The following is a 22656-nucleotide window of genomic DNA, read 5'->3' as shown; positions in this document are numbered from 1 at the left end:
GTGTGTCTTCTTTGATGTGTTTACTTCCCTGGTTTATGGATTTTCTTAAGAAGCGCTCCTTGTTTGGATGACTTAACCTGTTATAAAGGTACAGTGCTTTTCACTAACCTCCACTGCACATTTATTTTACTTTCCTGTTGTAATAAAATCTTTGGATGGACAGCGTTCTCGTTCCCTAAGTAGAATGCTTACACACACACACTTAACCTTTCTTAAAGTTGCAACAATAATACTGGTCGTTGGTCGAAAGTAGATCCTAAGCTTTATTTTGCTGAGTAAGCCTTTTAGGTTCACCACTTGCATTGAAGCGCCATTGTCTGATTCTCTTTCATAATATTCTTCTTTGAGAGTTGATCTTTACTTTACTAATGATGCCGTTCAGCAAAAGATCTTACTCCTGTCTCCATAGTGTTGTGTCCCAAGATGTTGATTCATTACGGGATTTTCTTTCTTTGACTGCTGGGGGAACACACACAAATATGTTCTCCTATCACCAGACGCGTCTCTTAAAGCAAAAGCAGACATCTTGGTTTTGACAACGCTTGTTAGCTCGTGCTTACCTTGCAGAGCCTGTCATATGATCGCCCAGCATGTTTCTAGTAGGCAGTCCAATCAGAACACTGCTGTATTCTGGCAATGGACTGCAAAACCTACTGCAGTGCAGGAGAGCCCATCCATTCGTTCATCTATCCCCGAGCACTAGCTTCTGAGATCGATAGAAGAGACCACCTTGGCACCACAACTCATGATCTCTGCATCCCAGGGCAGTCAGAGAGCCGGAACAGAAGGGTGCATGGTACCAGCACTGGACTCACTGGGGTTCTTTTGGCAGGCTCCTAAAATCAACAGTCAGCATTGTTAAAGCGACCCTTGGTTTCTGCATTTGAACACCCAGCACTTCTGACCTGCCCTACCCAGCTCCTAGAAGGCTGAGGTAATGCACTCTAAGCGATAGTCCTAAACTGGACCATTTCACAATGCACTGAGTTACTTTCATTTTTGAGTGTTATCATTTTAAAAATAAATGTGACAAACACGTATCAGTCTAAGAGGGGAAGCACTTTATTGGGCTCCTTTCAATATGCCCAGCACACCAAGTCGGTGGCCAAGTGCAGGGAAATGGCATTGACTGTTTTAAATCCTACAATTCTACATGTGTTGCAACTTGAGCAAATCTACCAAATATGAACATTTTAATGTACATCTGCACATATGGACTAAACAATATAGATTCTAAACACATTATCAAAATAAGTGCCAGTGTACTTGTGAATACTTAATCTATACTTCCCATGTTTGCTTAATTTAACCATATGTTGGTAGTGAATATGGTGAAGTTAGTTTACACACAGACCAGTGTTAGTGGCATTGATATTGTGACATCACATCAGCCACAGAAGCACATACCAGTTATGGGGATAACAACAATGAGAACCACTCACAGCCTCGAGTTGTCTATTTCCCCTGCCAAGACAGAGGCTGGCTAGGGTCGAGCATGCAAAGCCCTGGTGTAATCTCTCTATGGGCTCGTAACCACACCAATGTCATGCCCATCAGTTTGGTTGGCTCGTGCGCTTGCCTTTCGAAATTCGCTTGATTTCATTAGTGAAAGGCATGCATAGGTCATGCCTTTTCCGGTGTTTAGCCCGCCTCCAACACACCAGCCAACTACTGAAAATATACAAGGCTCCAGGTTTTGTGTATGGTTTCTGGACTACATTTCTCTTTATTTCGTCGACAGCACATTCTCGCTGGGAACTAGTCAAGCACGTTGCATGACATCAACCCTGTTACATGGATAGTTCCACTTTTGCCGGTTACATGGATAATTGCACTTTTGCCGATACGTTTCACTATGAGTGACATTCTGTTTCCTTTTGTGTGTCTGCTTTGTGCTTATAGTGGTTGTCAGCTCCCTTATTTGAAACTGTCTTATTTTTCATATTTTAAGTTTAAATGTCAAGAAAAGTAGAGTTAGGAGTTAACACCGCTAACAGCTTTAACTGGAGCAAACGCGAGACCCATTGCATTACAAATGCTTGTTTTATATTATGGTCTCAGATAAGAGGGCTGAACTGAAGTATTGTCAGGGAATTGGTTCTCAACAGCTAGGCTTTGCTCAGCATGCACTGCCCATAGATACTTTATTTTCCTGAAGAGGTGCCAGGAAGTCATCTGCCCACTGCTTGAGAGTAGGTTAGACTGCTCTCCCGTTGGTTTATCTTTGGGGTGTTTGTTCTGATAAAATAAACTGATCTGGGTTTTGTAACCTGTCCTTACCAACTAGGTGAATGGCCCTAATCATTTTGTAAAAGACATATAACAGTTGTCCTTTCAGGCATGCCATTCATTATCAGTCGGAAAAGATACAACACCATTCCATACATTGTGGAAAGGGCCTTTATCACCCAGGAGTGACCCCTGTATCTCTCATGGAACCAGGGCAGGACCAAATCACTTCAAAAGGGAGCAAGCCCTGAGTGCCCCAAAAACAAAGTACTTTTAAATAAACTTCTGTGAATTTATGAAGAAACAGATATCAAAGATCTGAATGTCATGAAGGAGTTTTAAACACCTGATGTAGAGCAACAAATTATGGGGCCTAAACACAAAGGCATGTTGGAGTGCATAAACTAGTACTACAGCAGTGCTTTCAGACTTGCCCTTTTGTTAACTGGCCTCCAAAGAACCAAAATAGGAATAATATGGGAATATTCAGGGAATATTCATATACAAGTGGCAAATACAAGTAGTACACCTAGAAAGGACTGCGCCCTCTTTTCAATTTTATTGTTAAGGTGTTGGATGTTTTGGGAGCCATTCACAAAGGCATGTAAATATACATAATAGATTAGTCCTAGAGCCCTATTACAGATAGGGCTCACTTTCCCTATATTTAACCCGCCGCACATTTAAGCAGGTGCACCGAATGCAAACAGGAAAAGGGCGCCCTATTATGTCGAACGCGCCACCCTCAGGACAGTGCATTCAAGAGAAATACAGAATAGCTGTTTAAAATCTGCTACATGTTTCTCTGTGCAGGCGGCAACCCGCCTGCACTTATAAGAAGGATTACAGATCCCCTTTCAGGTGGGTGAAGGGAGTCACTGCACCCGTCTACAAGGTAATGTCTGGGGGCTCCATGGGACCCCTTTCATTCCTCCAAAGATCTGCCTTGAGGAGGCACACTGTAAGTGTGCCACCTTTTTTGTGGTGCACTTTGAGTACACCGTCTAAAGGAACGTTTGCCTCTGCGCCCGCATCAATGATACAATGAGAGCACAGAGACAAAAAAATTCCCTCATTTGCATGGGGCAACACTTCCATGCACATGAGGAAAGACCCTCAAGAGATAGAACTGGCACTACATGTGCACCAGAACTATCTTTATAACAGAAGGGGCCACACCCGCCTTTGCGGCTCCTTCTGTGATATCAAAGTGCCTCAAGGGTGCCCAAAGCGAGCGCAAATGCCTGTTGCCTCTTCTATAGTATGGCCCCTGTTGTAAATACTTGCTGTACACATAAATGTTTTTAGAGAACGTCCATCTGTGTGACACTCCAGTGAACTTCTTCCACATTTGCAGGTCTCTGCAAGGGCTGCATGGGTTTCCCTACCAAAGTGACTGTATTTGAAATATAAGAAGCCACTTTAGAGGATAGGGAAAAATTTAGTGCAAAGCAGAATTTATTTTTAACAGTGAAATTTACCTCAGCCAATCCTGGCCCTGGAAATGATGAAATGCATATCTCATGTGAGACTTCAACAAGCACGATAGTGTGGCACACATCGCTCAAGTTAGAAGAGGCAAATTTCTTACAAGTGATAGGGGCACAGCATTTTGGGGTGTTACAGGGCAAGCAATAACTAAATACATATGAGGCAGTGGACATGCTGCCATGTTATGCATATCGCTAAGTGCCAGAAATTATAACCACCTGCACAGAACTGTGACACTATTCAACCTGGGACTGTTCCGGGGGATTGTAGGAAAGAAAATGCAGTGGGTCATACTCTGCAAAGTAAAAATGAAGTTTGTTATTGGGGAACCATCCCCCACATACAAGCCATAAAAAAGCAGTAAAAGGAAGGGAGTGGCTCACAGCAGCCAAACACAGCTTCACATCTGGGATGCAGCCCAAGATATTCTGCTTATGGATGAGAGAGTGCAAGCTGTTCTACCCTAAAAAGAGAAGGGTTTAGAAAAAGAGGGGGTAAACAGAGCAGGGATTTCCCAACAATACAGTCACTGGTATGGGGAGTGCATCACTGAGTTTCAAGTGGTGGAGCCAACATTACAGCAAGAGGCAAACACTGATTGGCCATCCACTTGACAAATGAGCCAACCATTTAATTAATGAGTAGGAAGGAGAAATTAGGGTGGGACTAGCAATGGTCAATATCATTGACTGGAGATGAGAGTTTTGATGGTTTCTCAGATACATATGAGCATGGATCAGAACACAGCAAATGTCCTTGCCCTGAGAGTAGCCATCGCAAAATCACAGGAGTCACCATTTGTAGCTAGTGACCTCAGCTTACTAACTTACTTCAGCATTTGTGCTGCATACACTCTCCTTAAGGGTCTCCTGGCACCACTCAAACTAACATGAAAGCTCAAAACACTGAAAACAGAAGGGATTTCATTTGTATACTTGAATACATTAAAGGAATGTGAAGCCACAATTGAAGAGAGAGTATATTCCAGCATATAGGATTCTGACATGAAAAGACTCTTACTACTCTACAGGCTAATTGAAAGCATTGTCAGTGCACTAAAAACAGTTTTGAATGCTTAAATGTTCTGGCAAGGGAATATGCATGAATTCTTCGGATCAAATAAGAACCTGTCATGTCCAATACCTGCTACATATAAGCGCAAAACAAAATCTTTTGATGACTCTGTTAAAGTGAGAGACTAACTTCAAAATATTTATTTTAGTGGGGTGGTAACCTTCTCATCGAAGGTATGATGTGCATTACGGTGTACTCCATAATTTGGTGTTTTTCTTTTTTTCTGTATGTTCTGCTACTAATGTTGTCACATCATCAACCCGCTGTATATCGCTTTATAGGCCCTAATGCTAGATCTGGGTGTTGTACCTTGCTAGTCTCTCCTTTGTTTTGCTTTGATTTCTTCCTTTATTTATTCATTTCTGCTTTTCCTTGACTGTGATTCAGTCAAATGGCACAATTTGTCATTTCAACATCTCCCTTACATACATTGGAACTATTGGTTATGTTTGCTCTTTGTGACCATTGTTCCACTCAATCTACCACTTCAGTTCTTCTATACTTATTTTTGTTTCTTGGAACACCCAAGAACTTGGAAACTCTGTGGAAAGACACAATACCTATTCCCACTTGCCACAATTAATATAAATATTGCTTTTATTAAAAAAACACATTGAAGTGAAGTTGATTCGGTAAACCATAAAGTGCACTGGGTGGGCCATGTACTGTTTTATCCTACTCTTGATTATGAGAGTGGGGTTGCTACTCTGTGCCATAAATCTTCTAACATTACAGGCCGTATCTTAAGAATGTGAGACTGCAGGTAGATGGGCTTTAGTCCGTATTATAATCAAGTATAAGCTTTTAACTTTAGCTAATGCTTATGGCCCTGTCAAACCATGTCCTGAGTTTTAGAATGTTATTAAAACCAAATTAACTAATATTACTAATTCCAATTTAATTATGGCATGAGATTTCAACCAGATTTTAGAACCACTTTTAGAAAGGTTGTCTAGATTTACATTCAAATCTGACAGATCTCATAAAGCTTGTAAGCCTGGGATTTCTTCTAGCCACATTCTGTGTATGGAGAACATGTAAACTAGATAGTTCCATATTCTCTTTCTTTTGCAATGTTCATGGATCACACTCTAGCACTGATTTAATTCTAGTTATTGATTAGTCATGCCACGGTGTTGCCTTATTAGATATTGGCTACTGTAGTGGGTGTGGAGAAAGTCTGTATCTGAAAATTAGTTAGTCACATTGGAGCTCAGCTGGAACAGCCCAGGCCGACTAGAACAAAGAAGAAAGCCCAGGCCGCGGAACCCAACACAGGAGGGGCTAACCTTTCAAGTTTTGATAGGAAGGGAGCAGGCAGTTGTGTCAAACAGGGGCAGATATGAGGCCTAGAATGCTGTGAAAAAGGGTGCAGGTATGTGGTATCACAGTATTAGCCAGCGATGGATGGTCCCTGAAACTTTACATGCCCTCCTAAAACCCCTGTATAAGGGTGAGATAGTTAAGAAGAACCTGGACTTGGGAGGTGACAATGGCAAAAAGGATGCCAATCTGGAAGGAGAAGTCAACTGATGCCTTGCAATGCTCAAGTAAGGACTAAAATGGATCTCTCCAGGGCCAGACACACTGTCCATTTGGCCTGGTGAGTGTGGGCAGGAGGTGTTATACCACCTGGTAGCTGTGCAGCTCCTCAAGATGCCCTCACCAGCAGAAGGCGAGCACCAGCATCCAGACAGAGTAAAAAACTGAGACAGGGAGCAAGAAAAAACAGCTCCCTATGAAATGCACCTCTTAAGAGGCTAGGTGGCCTTTTGGAAAATGTCCTGGTGACTAGGCCTGGCTGCTAGGAACCAAAGATGAAGAAAATGTGCTGAGCAGGACCTGTGATGTCTCCCTTTGAAAATTTGCTTTCTAAAACCTACCAAGAAAGATCACCTGAAGTACTTTTAATTCCCTGGGGTTGGGCATTGCCTTGGGGCTGGTGCATACTCAGTAAATTCTTATTTAATTCATTTTCTGGGGCAGCATGTGTGGGGTCACCTCTCCTGAATCAGGATTGCCACTGGGGGCTCTCATCTACCCATGGGCGGTGCAAAGAAACAAAACAAAATCACTGCAGTGCAAAATCCTCACTGGTCCTCGGCAGTCCACAGATCCTGGGTACAGAAGATAGACCTGGTCAGGAATGCTGCAAGCCCTCATGTTTGTGAGGGTAGATCAGATAGACCTATGAAACTTCTGCCTGGTCCCTTTGCAAGAAGGGAAATTGGTATAACTTCTATCTGTTGTCTGGAGCCAAAGTGATTTGCACTCACCAAAGCAGGAGCAGAAAGATATGTGCCTGTAGTGGAGCTTCACTTGTGGAGTGGATGGCTGAAAGCCAGCTGCCTCAAGCTCAACACTGATAAAATAGATGCATTGATCTTCAGCAAGAACACTTCATTATGAGACCCTAAACACCCACACAGAAACCCACGCAAGGAACCTCTCTATAATCATTGACAGCAAAGTGCACATTGCACAAATCAACGCCATCACTGCTTCCTTTTTCAACATCCTGAAGATAATGAGTAAGATCTTTAAAAGGCTCCCAAGCAAAACCAGAAAAACTGCCACTCATTCCCAAGTCACCAACACATAAAATATGGGAACAACCTCTACTCACTAGAAGACAACAAACTATCCAGAACTCAGCAGGTAGACTCATCCTCAACCTCCCACACAGAACTCACTTCATTTCACACCTCAAGGAACTACACTGGCTCCTGATACCCAAATATGCTCAATTCAAACCCCTCTCACACAATTTTAAGGCACTCCACAAGTCAGGCCCCACAGACCTGAACAGTCGCATACTCTCCCACCAACCACCAAGACACATTCTCTCCACAAGACTCCTACTCACCCACATCTCACACATATACAGAGCCTGACCAGAAGGACGGCACTCTCTTAAATTGCTCCTAAAGCATAGAATGACTCCATGTTAACATCAGAAGTTCCTTCTCTCTTCTTGAAATCCACAAAAAGCTGAAGACTTGGCTTTTCAATTAACCAACCTACCAGAGAAAATGCTAGACACACCCCTACTCCATGCCAGGATGATAGTGTGCTTTGCAAATGAAAAAACATAGCATAACATGACATGATATAACACAAAATAACATATAACATAACATTAACATAACATACATAACTGCAGCACAAGGAGAAATAAAGCATCAAAGCAGATCATTTAATCTGCAATGATTCAGTGATAAGTACCACATTGTGACCAGTAATAGGGTTTGTTTCCATGTTTTTCATCTTAGTTGTACCCCAAGGATGGGCAGATGCACCACCAGAGAATTACCAAAGTGTTGTAGGGGCTGAAAAAGTTGTAATGTCCCCCCAAAATGTTTAAGAAAGAGTAAGCTTATGTCTCCTGGGACCTTGTGCCCATGGACCCACGAGAGTTTTCAATTGATTTGAACTACTCATAAGAGTTGTTCCCGCGTTTTGGAGTGTAATGACACCTAGTGGGTCATCCTATGTCTAAGTTATATTTTCTGCAGCAAGTGAAAACGGACTCATCACATATGTGCTTTGAACTAAAATGCTTTATTTACACCTATATATTGACCAGTGATGTGTACCATTAAAATGGATGCTTATGAGTGGTAGCACTCATTGATTGTGATTGTGTTACAAGAATTAAATAAGACACGGGTGACTTTATTAATGTGTTGAAACCCTGGTGACACCAGTAGACCATCCTCATACATACTGACATCCTTATAAAATTTTACCATGACAAATTATAGAATGCACAGCCCCATTGCGCATTCCACTGCCCAAATTACGGCTTCACTGTTTCTGCCCGCCGGCCCTGCAGTGAAGCCCCATTAGGGCCAGCGAGGTTCAGGCCGCACGGGTGGTCTGAGGGCGGGAAAAGAGTTTGGCGGGCGGCCTCCGACGCCCGCCAAATTCTTAATGACCCCCTCTGTTTCCGATTCTTTGGTGACATTTGATTTTATGATTCTTACAGAGTTGGCAACTAGAACTAAGGGGGTCATTCTGACCCCGGCGGGTGGAGGTTGCCGCCCGCCTGGCGGGAACCGCCATTTGGCCGCTCCGCGGTCAAAAGACCGCTGGTGCCATTCTGACCTTCCCGCTGGGCCGGCGGGTGCTACCCAAGGTAGCGCCCGCCGGCCCAGCGGGAAGGAGCCCTGCAACACAGAAGCCGGCTCCGAATGGAGCCGGCGGTGTTGCGGGCGTGCGACGGGTGCAGTTGCACCCGCCGCGCTTTTCACTGTCTGCTAATCAGACAGTGAAAAGCTTCATGGGGCCCTGTTAGGGGGCCCCTGCACTGCCCATGCCAGTGCCAGTGGCATGGGCTGTGCAGGGGCCCCAAGGGGCCCCTAGACACCCATTACCGCCAGCCTCTTCCTGGCGGTGACAACCGCCAGAAACAGGCTGGCGGTAAGGGGGTCAGAATCCCTATGGCGGCACTGCTTGCAGCGCCGCCATGGCGGATTCGCCCAGCCGGGGGTAAACCGGTGGGAAACCGCCGGCCCCGGTTTTCTGACCGCGGCTTTACCGCCGCGGTCAGAATGGGCAAGGAAGCACCGCCAGCCTGTTGGCGGTGCTTCCGTCATTCGCGGCCCTGGCGGTCTTTGACCGCCAGGGTCGGAATGACCCCCTAAATCTGCAATTAAACTGTTGTGAGAAGACGACTTGAGGTTTTATATCCTTTTATGTTTTGGGGATGAAACTGTGGCTTAAACTATTTAAAACCTCTAGAGCTGCAAGTAAAACTTACTCCTATTTGTAATAGATCCGCTAATACACAATTTTGTGTAAGCAAGTTTAATTATTCCAGATCATTTCGTAGTTGGTTTTGGGCAAGTGATGACATTTTTACCATTCATATGCTGTTCTGTTATAAGTATCTTAAATGTGTTTGGGAATAGTCCATGTATTTTGAAGTTTTCAATTGTAATTTACCCCTTAATTGTTCAAATTAATTTCTAGAATCATTATGTCTGGATAATAATACAGTTGCTACTATTTTTCTAAATATGTTTATTGCAATTGATTTCAAATTTATATCATCTTGATGAACATATGTTTCTAAATTGGCATTTTATTCTTGGTAGAATTTAGTTTGAGATACATAGAATATGTATTCTGTGCACCTCACAGTCTTAAGCAGAAGATTAAATGATCAATTTTGTTTATCTTTTAGGAATTTCCTTTCTTCAAACTTTATAATTTAGTTTCTAATTTTTCAGGAACTTAATTATAGTATTGTTTTCTACTGTGGTGATATTACTGTGTCTTATTTTCCTTTTCTTTTCTCTTGTATCTCCTTTTTAAGTTTTAAGGTCTCTTTTCCCTTCATTCTATTTCTTTTATACTTATACTAAACCATTTAAATAATATGCAATGGCTTTGTTATATTATGTATTTTATTTGCATATCTTACGTTGTGGTTTCAATTTGTATTCAGCAATGTTTTTCTTAATAAAAATGATTAAAACAAAAGATAGATGACAATTAGGCAGCATTATGGAATACCTTCCTGTCATTACATCTTTTAGGCATGTCCTTCTTTTAGGTAAGTCCATGTACACTGTATTTAAGTAATCCAGGTGGACTATTACCACCATAACCATCGGTTGTGCCCTATTATAGGTCAAGAGAAGGGGCAGGCTATATTTCAGTTTGTTTATTTGTAGAAAGCAGTTGCCAATCACATTGCTGACTGGATATTGAGGGACAAACTGGCCTCAAAGACAACACCAAGGTTCTTCAACACCCTTAATGGACTAAAACAATAAACTTAATGGACTAATGCAATAGCCAAAGAGGTTTGAGGATGGAAGGTCTCTCAGATCAAATCTAATCTTCTCTCTGACCCAAAGGTACTGCACTGTAACGTGGAGCTATTAAGTCTGAGAAGGTTATGGCTCATCCATAGTTTGACCTCTTCAAATACTTTTTCAAATGTCAAAGTGGACCTGGGGTCCAATGAGAATTCATAGTATACCTGCGTGTCATCATCATAAGATCTTGTACATACTGAGGAGCTCTTAGATATGATATGGCTGTCCAACGTGTAGGTTCAAAAAGAATATGGAGATGTAAGACCCCTGTGTAATTCATTGAAGTAAAATGCCCAAAACTGGTCCTGTCTGATCCTCCACTCAAAAAGGACCCAAGTTCCAGGAACCAAGTGTGCTACTGAGAAGAGTCTATTCAGAAGAATGTTGTGTTTTATGACGTGGCAGGCCACAGAAGAGCCCCTGAAATGCCTGGTTTGGAAGCGTTGGGAGGCTGAGAATAAATAGCTGTTGAACCATTTAGAGGCTGATCAATTTAAAAGCAGTAAGGTGTTAAAGGATGATCTGGCAAGGAAGAAGGCAAGGTTTGGGGTAAATAAATAATATGTGAACCAGAAGAATGAACAACATATCTAGCTACAACTTCAGTATTAACAGCAAAGTGAAGGAAGGAGTGGAAGGGTTTCAATTTTGACCTTCAACAAACCTGCTGAAGGAATTTAGAGCAGATTATTGTCTCTTCATGAAAGTACAATTTTGAGGAGGATCACTTTCTGGGCCTCTGAATATGTCCCTTTGGCAATGGCTCATGGGAGATTTTTTCATTGTTTGTAATTATTATGTAACATTTATTACTATTTTTATAAAATCAGTTTTTCGCTAATATTAGTTTCTACAAGTATACTGAACAAATCATGATTTTTGCATCTCTAGCCCCAGATCATGGTTGCTAATTATTACATAAGTTAATGGTGCTTATTTTATCAACTATAGAAGAATGAAAGGCTGAGTCTACCCACAGCATTCAAACCTGTAATCTTAAATTACACACAGATCTCTATAATAGTTGCATTAGTCCACTGAGCTGACTAAGTTACCTTACATGCAATGAGGCCTCTGGCAGCATAGGTATGCAGTAATGTATTTGACTCACTGTTTACTTTGTGAATGGTTTTGGGTGGTGGGTGCATGCACTCATTTTTATTACTATTTGTTTCCTCATCACAGTTGAATTCACTCTTAGAGAAAAAGCACAAAAGGAAGAAGGGAAAATTAGAAGAAAGCTAAGAAAATAATGACAAAAAAAAGAACCAGAAGCTGTGAGACATAGACCGGAAATATAGGGCCTAATTACAAGTTTGGCGGTCGGCAAATTCGCTGGGAGGACACCACTGCCACAGCAGTGGCATCCCCCTTAGCGTATTACAATCTTCTTGCCGGACTGACCGGATGGGACACTGTAATATGTCATTCCACTGGGCTGCCCAGCGGAAACAGTACTACGATCGTGGGCCAATACTGTAGCACACAGCACCCTTGGAATGCACACTGCAGAGCAGACAGTGCGCATTATGACGGTGCTGTGCAGGGGGTTTCCCGGCATTGGCTTTCTGACAGCCTTCTCAGGGTAGGGGCCCCACCATGAGAAGGCTAGCAGAAAGCTGAGTTGTAATCAGTCAGTTGGCACTGAGTTCAGTGCCACCCTGGCTGAGTACAACTCAGACTGCCATCAGTCGTTTGGGAATCATGTTCCCAGCGAAGATGGCAGTCCCCTGGTGGGTTCGCCCAGTAGGGTTGTAATGAGGCGGTTGGACCACTGCCGAGAGGCTGGCAGTCCTTGGACCACCAGCCTCGTAATTAGGCCCATAGAGTGGTGGATGTAAGAAAGTGCTTCTTTTTGTATGCCCATCCCCATTGTTTTCAGACTGAAACTGTTGTTTTTTTTACTCTACACACTGGGGCACTGCTATCCAGGCCAGTGCATGTGTTGTGACCCCTAAAACATGTTGAAACTGGCTACCTTCCTGATTGGCATATTTAACTTACCTTTATGTCCCTAGTAGATAGTTGGAAAGTGTACCCAGGTCCTGTAAGGTAACATGTCACTAGTGGACTGCAGCACATATTGTGTCTGCAGGCCTGCCCCTATAGCCCAGGTATGCAGTTTTAAAACTACCAACTCAACCTGGCATAATAAACCTTTTGGGAAGCCTAAACCTTCCTTCTTAATAATTATCCGTAACACCCAGAGGTAAGCCCTACATGCCCATAAATCAGGTGCCCATAATGCAGGTTGTGTGGTATTTAGAAAGCACAACATGTATATTTTATGTTGTGTATCCCGGCAGTGAAAAACCTCCAAAGTTGTTTCTCACTGTGGTAATCCTGGAACTCTACCATAGGAAATCAGTAGGTCACATTATAACTCCTTATAATGCTTAACATCCATTTGGGAGTAGCTAGAATATTATTCAATGGTTTATTTAATAGTAATCGCAAAACCAACTTAATTGTGAAGTAGGATTTAATATCACTATTTTGAAAAACAACACTTTTAGAAAGTGGTCATTTTCCAGCATAGGCTAAATGTGCCTTTCTGCCAGTGATCTGTGTTACCTGACTGTGAATGGCTGCCCTGTGATGAGATGTGTAGTGCTGCCATGCAGTGGTCAAAGGGCTTGTGTGTTGGCTGGTGCTTTTCTTCCTGAACTAGATGACCAGCGGCTGTGCCCAGCCACTTCTTGAACTTTAAACAATGCCTATCCTGTCACTGGCAGATGTATCTCACATCTAGGCCTGCCTCCTTTTTTCCTTCCTAGCCAGCTTGTCTCCAGACCCCTCGGAAAGGGAAGCTGCCAAAACACTGGTTTAGAGAGAACACAAGGGAGAATTTGCCCATTACTATAGCTACACCTCCAGAACTGTTCCTAAGTAGGTAACTCTTGACCGGGACCACCCAACCCTTTTCTCCGACCAGCACTGGACCGCAGTCAGATTTAGCTTTATCTTTGCCCTGGTCTAGCATGACAACTTGCCCGTAGTTGAAGCTTTAACAATTGTTTGCTAAAAATGTAATCCAAACTTCAAACATTCATACCTCCTTTTCCCATTATTGAATTTTTGACATTCTTTTGTCATTTTGTTAATTAAAATATTCTCTGTATTTATAAATTTAGGTGAGTGGGGTTTTTATGATGTTGTTTACTAGACTTTTAACTGTTTTGTTACTTGTAAATTCCTTACCCATTTTCTTGCGCTAAGCCTGTCTGCTCTATCCCATGGCTACTAGGGGTTGAGCTCAGATTTAAATTACTGACACCTTACCTGGATCTAATAGAGTAGCAACATTATTGCGTGAGGTCCACCTACCTATAATTCACTTTGTCACACTGGAAAAAGAGGCGTGTGTTGGATTCAATGCAAGGGAACCTTATTACTCTACAATCCTTGTATTTTGCAACACTTACTGCAAATAAATAAAAAAGATTTTGCATCCCCCACTACATTTGTTTTTCATGACTTCAGTACAGTATCTACTTACATGGAAATCAAACATCTGTCTTATAAACGGCTATTAGAGTTAGAAAAATGAAAGTTGTATAAGTTATTAGCTCTTAGATCAATACTAATGTCTCAATACATAAGGCTTCTCTTTGTATTTTCTTTATTAAGATTTTTTAACTTTCTATTTAACTGTTACATTCTTTACATGTTGGTATGCATTGTGCCTTTTTTAAAGACACTGTCAACCCTCTGAATTAAAAGATATTTATTAATTGAAACACAATAAATTGCGTATTGAAATACATGCTCATTGGGAAAGACTTTTCAGTTTCATCATTAGTCTTGATGCTGACCTATTTCTTGCTCTTCTATAGATTATCAACACCCTTAAAGTAAGTGTTGGAAAATGGGTTATTGGTAAGGGCAGGTAGGTACCTACACTTAGCAATAGGCCACTAACCTCCACTAAGGTCCAGTTAGGTCTCAGTAAATTAACCCCAGCTCAACCCTTGGTAGCTTGGCAACAAGCGTCAAGGCTTAACTTAGGAGACAGAGTGTAAAGCATTCAAATATCACAAAACAGTAATTAAATAAAACACAGGAAACAGTTTAAAAATCCAAAACCAATTTATAAAAATAGTTTATATTTTTATCTTTAAAATGACACAAAAACGAATAAAATCGGATAAGGGGAACCGGAGATATGAATTTTTAAAGAATTATTATTTTTCAAGCGCTTAGAAACAAAAAGCGCCAATCGGGTCATCTGGTTGCACCTCGACCGGGGCAAAGTCAAAGTTTCAGGCCGACCGCGATGGAGCCCTGCTCGGCTACAAGTCGCGGGAGGCCTCGGTTAAAAAGTTACCTTCTGACTTAGTCTTTATTTTGAAGATTTTCTTCAGCGGGACGAACCTGCCAGTCGAATCCGACCTCCTGGAGCCCTTGTCCGGATACGCGATGCTGGATTCCTCGGTGGAGATTTTTACCTTCGGACTTAGTCGTTTTTTTCGAGGTGAAAATCCTTCGACCGGGGTAAACCTGGATCTTGATCCGACGTCCGTGGAGCCCTTCTCGGATACAATGGCTGGGAGGTCCCGGTCAACTTTTTACCTTCGGACTTAGTCTCTTTTTCGGAGATTTTTCTTTACCGGGACGAACCACCAAGCCAGGCCGGGTCGCAGTTGAGGCAAGCCGGCTAGAATTTCCGCGGCGGGTCGGTCCCTCTCTGGAGCTTTTTTACAAAAATTCTCAAATCTTCTCCAAACTTCTGGGGCTTCACCCAGATGTTCTTTTAAGGTTCTTTTGGGGTCCACAGCTCACCCCAAGGGTCCAGAAGTTCTGAGATGGTCCTTGGGGGCTGCAGACTTCAACTCCCAGAATGCACCTGGCGCAAACTCCTTTTTGGCCACTGCACAGTGGTCAGCTGGTCACCGTTTTCAGGAGTTGGTGCAGGGGACTCTGGATAGCAATTTTTCACCTGTAGCAAACAGGGAGTCCCTCCTTGAACCAGTTGAAGCCAGGCAAAGTCCTTCTTGTGGTGAAGCCCAAGTGTGCAGCTGGTGCAGTCCTTCTGAGTGCAGGTTCCAGGTGCAGGCCAGGGGTCCAGCAGGGCAGTCCTTCTTCTCCGTTGGTTCTTCCTTGTTGGAATCTGATGGGGATCTGAGGTGTGGGTGCAGGTCTGCCAATTTTATCCTTGCTCCTGGGTGAAAAGCAGGGGGGTCCTGGTTCTCCAATCAGGTGCAGGGTCATTCCCCCTGTGATGACCACTTCCTGGGAAGTGTGGCAAAAATCAATCCCAGGAGGCAACATTCTCTAAAAATCCATCATGGCTGAATCTGATTTTTGGAGGTTACATGGCACCCAGCCCTAGGGGCACATAGGGCACACCTTAGGGGTGACTTATATGTAAAAATAAGGTAGTTTAAGACTTTGGAACTACTTTTAATTCCAAAGTCGAATTTGCATATAACTTTAATTTAAAAGCAGCCAGCAAGACAGGCCTGCCTTTAAAATGACACTGGGCACCTCAGCAGTGCACCTACCTATGCTGTGGTCCCTAAACCTACATGCCCTACCATATACTAGGGACTTACAGGTAGGTTAACTTAGCCAATTATAATTAGCCTAATTTGCATATCCATTTTACACAGAGCACTGGCCCTGGGACTGGTAAGCAGTACCCAGGGCACAGCCAAGAGTCAGTAACCACCAGTACCTGTCCAAAAAGTGTGGGGGTGACCAGGGCAAAAAGGAGGACTTTCCTACAGTAAGAATGCTTAAAGTGTCTTTAAACTCATCCTGAATATGCTTGAACTCCAATACATCCTTAAAAATTTGATACAAATAAAGTGTGTACAGAATAATTTTCTTTTTTTATTTCTCTTGCTCCAATATGCTGTGTCATTTTGAATCAAAATGTATTCTACAGAATCTCCTTTAACTGAATCAGGTTCTCATTTTCACTGTCTCTACCCTTAATGTATGACACAGTTCTTTCAATTTCCTTCTTTCACTTCCTTTTCCTTATTCTCTATCTCCCTTTTCAGCAGCTCCCCAAAAAATTGCTTTCAGTAATACTGAACTGCTCTTTGATTATTCATGCAAGGGAATTATCCAAAGTGGCAACCAGTGCTTAATATGTAAAAGAACAAGTGGTGATGCTCACAGTTTCTTTCAGAAGCCTGCCAATGCTGAATGTCGGGTTGCCAATTACTAAGGCTGTTTAGTCATGATTTCAGCCAATGCCTGTTTCACCCACTATCCTACAATCCTCCTTTTTAATTTGTCACTGATTTCAGTCTTTTTCTAGCCTCCTCTTTCACTCTTTACTGCCTTTCTCTCTGCTAGGTCAATGACTGATGATACAAAATATGTCCTAGTGAGTATTGTTTGGCCCCACCTGCAATCACTGGCTCATAGTAAGCACTTGTGGCACCTATAAACGGTATTTGATTTAATCTTTTTATCTTCCATTTGGTGGGCTAAGGGCATGGCTTACTCAATTATCTGCCCTGCATCTGCAGCACTTTTTCAAGTATCCTTCAAAGGCCCACTCAATCGCTCTCTCATTGGCTAACGCCTAAAAAGGAAGAAATAGATCAGTAGTTCTAAGTCTCAAATTTGCAGTGGTCACACTTGTTCCTTGACACTCAGCTGCAAATCCTGAAGTAATTTCATATACATCTTTAAGTGTTTTACTTCCATCTTTATCTTCAAGAATAATTTCTCTGAAGTACTAAACTCAGTGAAATTTGCTTCAGCCTCCTCTTCAGTTCATTTGTTTCCACTGCACATCTGGTGATTACATAGCTATTTGTGAATGGAATGGTGAGGACCATAGGGGCTGATGCACTAAATAAGAATGCAGATCGGCATAGCTTTACCACCGTTCAAACCAACATTCTTAATTCACTGCAGACAATAGCTGCTCTAAAGACTTAGGCCCCGATTTATACTTTTTCACATAAAACTGCGCTAACGCAGTTTTGCGTGAAAATGTTTACTGCCAGCTAGCGCCATTCCAAGACACCAGCCGGGCATCTTATTGATGGAATGGCGCAATCCGGCACAAAGGGTTGGCTAACTTAATGGATAATGACGTTAGCCGGGTGGGGGTGGCAGCATGAGAGAAGGGGGTTTTGCACCAAAAAATTACGTTTGTCTGGTTAAAGTAAAAAAAGATGACTCTACCCAGCCTAGCGTCATTTCTTGACGCAAAACCTACAATACCACATGACTCCTGTTTTATAAAAGACAGGAATCATGCGCACCACCCTAGAGGCCAGCACAGGGGACAAGGGTCCCCTGGGTATGACCATTGTACCCAGTGCCATGTAGGGGGGCCATTTCAGGGTCCTCAATGGCACTTTAAAACAAATAATGAAATATTCAACTCTACATACCTATACTTACCTGGGATGGGGTCTCCCATTCTCTGCTGTCCCTCTGGTGTGGGTGGGGGGGTCCCTGGGGCGTGGGGAGGTCACCTCTGGACTTATTCCATGGTGTCCCACCATAGAAATAGGCCCACAGGTCCCCTAATGCCTGCCATGGCCTAGGCATTAAATAATGCCACTAAGCAAGCTTAGCACCATAATTTAGGCACCCCCTCCCTCCTGTGCACCATTTTTGCACAGGAGGATAAATAAGGCGCCTGGGCCTTAAAGTCTTTTTTTGCCTGGGAATGCCTACCTTGCGTCTCATTGATGCAAGGTAGTTCCCTGCTATCAAAAAATGACTTTAACTCCACAATGTTGGCGTGAGACGGGTCTATCGCCAAAGTATAAATTTGGAGTTAGGTTTGCCCTGAATTAGCATTGAAAAATGACGCTAATTCAGCACAAAGCAAATATAAATCTGGGCCTTAAGTTCTTCAAATTGGATTTATTTGGGTTAAGAACTGGAGTTGCTGTTTCCTGCTACTCCTTTCAATCTTAGGGGCAGGGTTGGGGATACCCTTGAAATGATAATCTTGTCTTAGTTGACATAGATTAAGTGAGGAAGCGTGGAATGGAAGAAGCAGCACAATGACCTTTAGAGATCCATGATAACTGCTGTGTTCCACCAAGAGAGGTGACGGGTCCGGTGACCTTACAAAAGATTCCTAGTTCAGCCCAACTCAAGTTACTGCACAGTTGGATTAGAATCTAAAATCTTTTCTGCTTGTCCCATTTGTACAAGTTATTACTTACTCACTCACTTTAGTATTTATGCCCAGTTTACTACCTTGGCGGATATTATCCAGAACATGATGAACTTTAAATGCATTTTTTTGTTCTACTCATTTCTTTCTGTTCTTGTGAAGTTATGCAAATGTACCTTGCATCATCTGCTCCCTAGAACATGTTGGCTGTAGAAAAAAGGAAAATTGAGAATTAGTGAATATGTAGTGGTCAACTACAGATTTGGTGAAGCTCTGCTGCTAGCTTTTTATGTGAGATAAACATATAGGCGGTCATTATGACCGCGGCGGGCGGCGGTCGGCGCCCGCCAGGCGGTCACCGCCGAATGACCGCACCGCGGTCAAAAGACCGCGGCGGCCATTCCAACTTTCCCGCTGGGCCGGCGGGCGACCGCCAGAAGGCCGCCCGCCGGCCCAGTGGGAAAGCCCCTTCAACAATGAAGCCGGCTCGGAATAGAGCCGGCGGAGTTGAAGGGGTGCGACGGGTGCAGTGGCACCCGTCGCGATTTTCAGTGTCTGCACAGCAGACACTGAAAATCTTTATGGGGCCCTGTTAGGGGGCCCCTGCACTGCCCATGTAGGTGGCATGGGCAGTGCAGGGGCCCCCAGGGGCCCCACGACACCCGTTCCCGCCATCCTGTTCCTGGCGGTTTGGCGGGAAGGGGGTCGGAATCCCCATGGCGGTGCTCCTAGCAGCGCCGCCGTGGAGGATTCCCTGGGCCAGGGTTAAACCGGCGGGAAACCGCCGGTTGCCCTTTTCTGACCGCGGCTTTACCGCCGCGGTCAGAATGGCCCAGGAAGCACCACCAGCCTGTTGGCGGTGCTTCCGCGGTCCCCGGCCCTGGCGGTCATGGACCGCCAGGGTCGGAATGACCCCCTTAATGAATATAAAGCAGATGAATTTATAACTTTTAAAAAAATGTGGATGTTGTAGAATAATCACAAATCTAAATGCAAGAATGTTTTGTAGTTAAATTGGGATTAACCTACCATTTGTTACATTTGAAAAAATGTTGTTTACATATGCCTTGACTGTGTCAGAACTATTAGAGTTTTAGCTTCTTTGAAAGTAGACACATCCTCCTTTAGTAGTTCCACTACTGAAAGAAAAACCTACCTACTCTAGACATTAATAGGATGGATAGTTTTGGTGAGTCCTTGATCAGATTGTATGCATTGTTTTAGTTGTCTGGCTTTTTGATTGTGTAAAAACTGTTTAATGTTAGAGATCCCAGAATAGATTCCTCAGTGGACTAATATCCACTTCAGAATCTATTTAACCATGTCTAGACTGGCTCTAATTTTGGCAGCCCTACTCAGCTTTCCATCACTCTGAAGGTAAAAACAGATTTCCAATGATTAGAGTAAAGAGGCTTCTCCCATTGACCTTAATTTGATCTACTCCTGTTGCAGGTCCTAGGCTTAGCCACATACGTGTGGCAACGTTTAATTTGCACAAGTGGGCTAACACTTGGTGGTGGGACTTTTGTAGATTCTTCTGGATTTCAGAAGTTTTCATCCCAACAATCTAGGTATAATGCATGATTGTAGGCAAAGTTTGAGGTTTGCAGGGCATTTTGGGTTGTGGGATCTATGCAAGGCACATCACCCTGGAATCCTCTGACTGCTTACTTTTTAAAAATGTGTATGGGTGGTAGGTTTCCATGTGTGCTGGCCGAGCACCTCTTCAAATACCCCAACTACCCTTATCACTGATCTTTCCATGAAGCGTTTTAGTGCTTTTTGTGTGGCAGTCTCTTGGCCCACCCACACAAATGGAGTATTGTTCTTATCAAGAGACATTTGGTAACCAAGGGTGGTAGGAAATATGTGGCTCCCCACAGATTCCAGAATTTTCTGTCATAGAAATGTAAGAAAAATTGTTTTTTTTAGTCTTTTAGTAAAACTTTGAGGTTTGCAAAAATGTATGGAGAAAATGACATGGGCAGAGCTACGCCAATCACACAACCCGGGACTCCCCTGGTTACCTAGTTTTAAAAAATGTGAAGTTTTACTAGGTTCATCTAGTCTCCAGCTGAGCTATGGCGAACATCCACAGCTACTCACATTGCGTAAAAGAGTTTTCAGTGCACAAATGGCATGAGTTTCTGTTACGTTTGGGGCCCTTTTCTGACATGGGCACCTAGCCTACCCACACAAGTGCGGCATCATTTGTTTCAGAGAACTAAGGGAAATGCTTCATGGTAGGACATGTGTAGCTCTCCACAGACTCCAGGAGTTTTCCTCACAGAAATGTAAGGGAAATGTGTGTTTTCAGTCAAAGTTTGAGGTTTGCAAAGGCTTCTGGGTAAAATTACCTAGGGCGAGCCATGTAAGTCATACATTCCTAGACTCCCCCAGTTTTTTCAGTTTCCAAGAATGAGCAAGTTTCCAGGGTTTGCCCAGTTGCGGTCTGAACTATGGCCCCAAATCCAAAGCTACCCACACAGCAAAAAATGGTCAGTTTTCAGGGCAAAAATGGGATGTGTCTATGATATAAATAGGACCCTTTTCCATTGCAGGCTCTAGGCCTATCTATACAAGTGAGGTACAATTTTTATCATAAGACATGTGGAAACATGGATTAGTAGTCAATTTGTTATTACGAAATGGGTTTGTTGGACTTGTGCCTTCCAAATGTAAGACAGTGGGGAGGAAAGAAAATTCCACTTTACATATTTCACCAAATTAATTGGTACACAATGAAAAACATTGTATAGTACATCTCACTTGTTGGCTCTTGGTGCCTCGGGTTCTTGGACAAACTACAAACCCTATGTATCCCCAATACCAGAAGATTCTAAATGACAGAAAAGTATATGACTTTTGTAAATTGACCCTTGTGAGAGTAATCAGGCCTTGTGAGAGAAAGTTACAGGTGCAACCTTTGTCAAATATGGCAATTTGTTCCTACTCAGTTTCAATGTTTCTTTATTTCAACAATTAGTTTATTTGGGAAAACAGTGAGGGATCTGCACAGATGAACCCTTGCCGAATTCTGAATTTTCTCTTCCTTTCACACATCTCCAGCTTTACTCGTTCACCTATTGGTTTCACACCTGTTTCCACCATAAACTGAAAGTAGATTAAAAACACAAAAAAATAGGAAAAATGGGCTATCTCTTTGAAAAATGCCATAACTGGGGTAAAAATATATATTTTTGATTCAGCTACGCATGTCCCTAAAATATTTGGAAGCACAGACTTTAGCACAGCAGACCTTTTGTTGATGCCAGTTTTAGTAGAAAAACATCCTTTTTTGAGGAGCACTTTTTCCTATTTTTCCCAGGAAACTCAGAAATTTGCTATATTTTGACTATGATATCGATCCACTCCATGGGAATCCACAAACCCTGGGCAACTTTAGAATCCACAGGATGTTGGAATAAAAAGAAGGCATATTTAGTGTTGGATACATTATCTGCAAAAAAAATACATGAAGCCATAAGTGTAAAGTACTCCCAGATAGCCATAAGGGAGCTCATCATTGAGGGGAAAAGCCTCAGCAGGTAAGGGAATAAGGCCCATATTTATGAAAAGTTAGCGCCACCTTAGCAGAATTTTTTTTACGCTAAAGCGGCACTAATTTAACTCCATATTTAGATTTTGACGATAGACGGGTCTAGCGTCAAAATATCAGAAATAAGTTTTATTTTTAGGAAGCGCCATCCCACCTTGCGGCAAATTGCAACAATGAAATGCAAGGTGGGCGTACCCTTCCTAAAAATGATGCTAGCCCCCTAGCGCTATATTTACCTCCTGACGCTAAAACGACACACACCTAGGAGGTGTAGACACAAAATGACACTAAGGACGATTAGCGCCAAATTTGAGCCCCTTGTGTTGGGCATTTGGGTTGTGGTAAAGACTCCTGTCTATACTTAGACAGGA

Source organism: Pleurodeles waltl, chromosome 8, assembly GCF_031143425.1.
Source record: "Pleurodeles waltl isolate 20211129_DDA chromosome 8, aPleWal1.hap1.20221129, whole genome shotgun sequence".
In the NCBI taxonomy this organism is placed as follows: Eukaryota; Metazoa; Chordata; class Amphibia; order Caudata; family Salamandridae; genus Pleurodeles; species Pleurodeles waltl.
The sequence above is the reverse complement of the archived record's forward strand: the minus strand, read 5'-3'. Positions refer to the sequence as shown.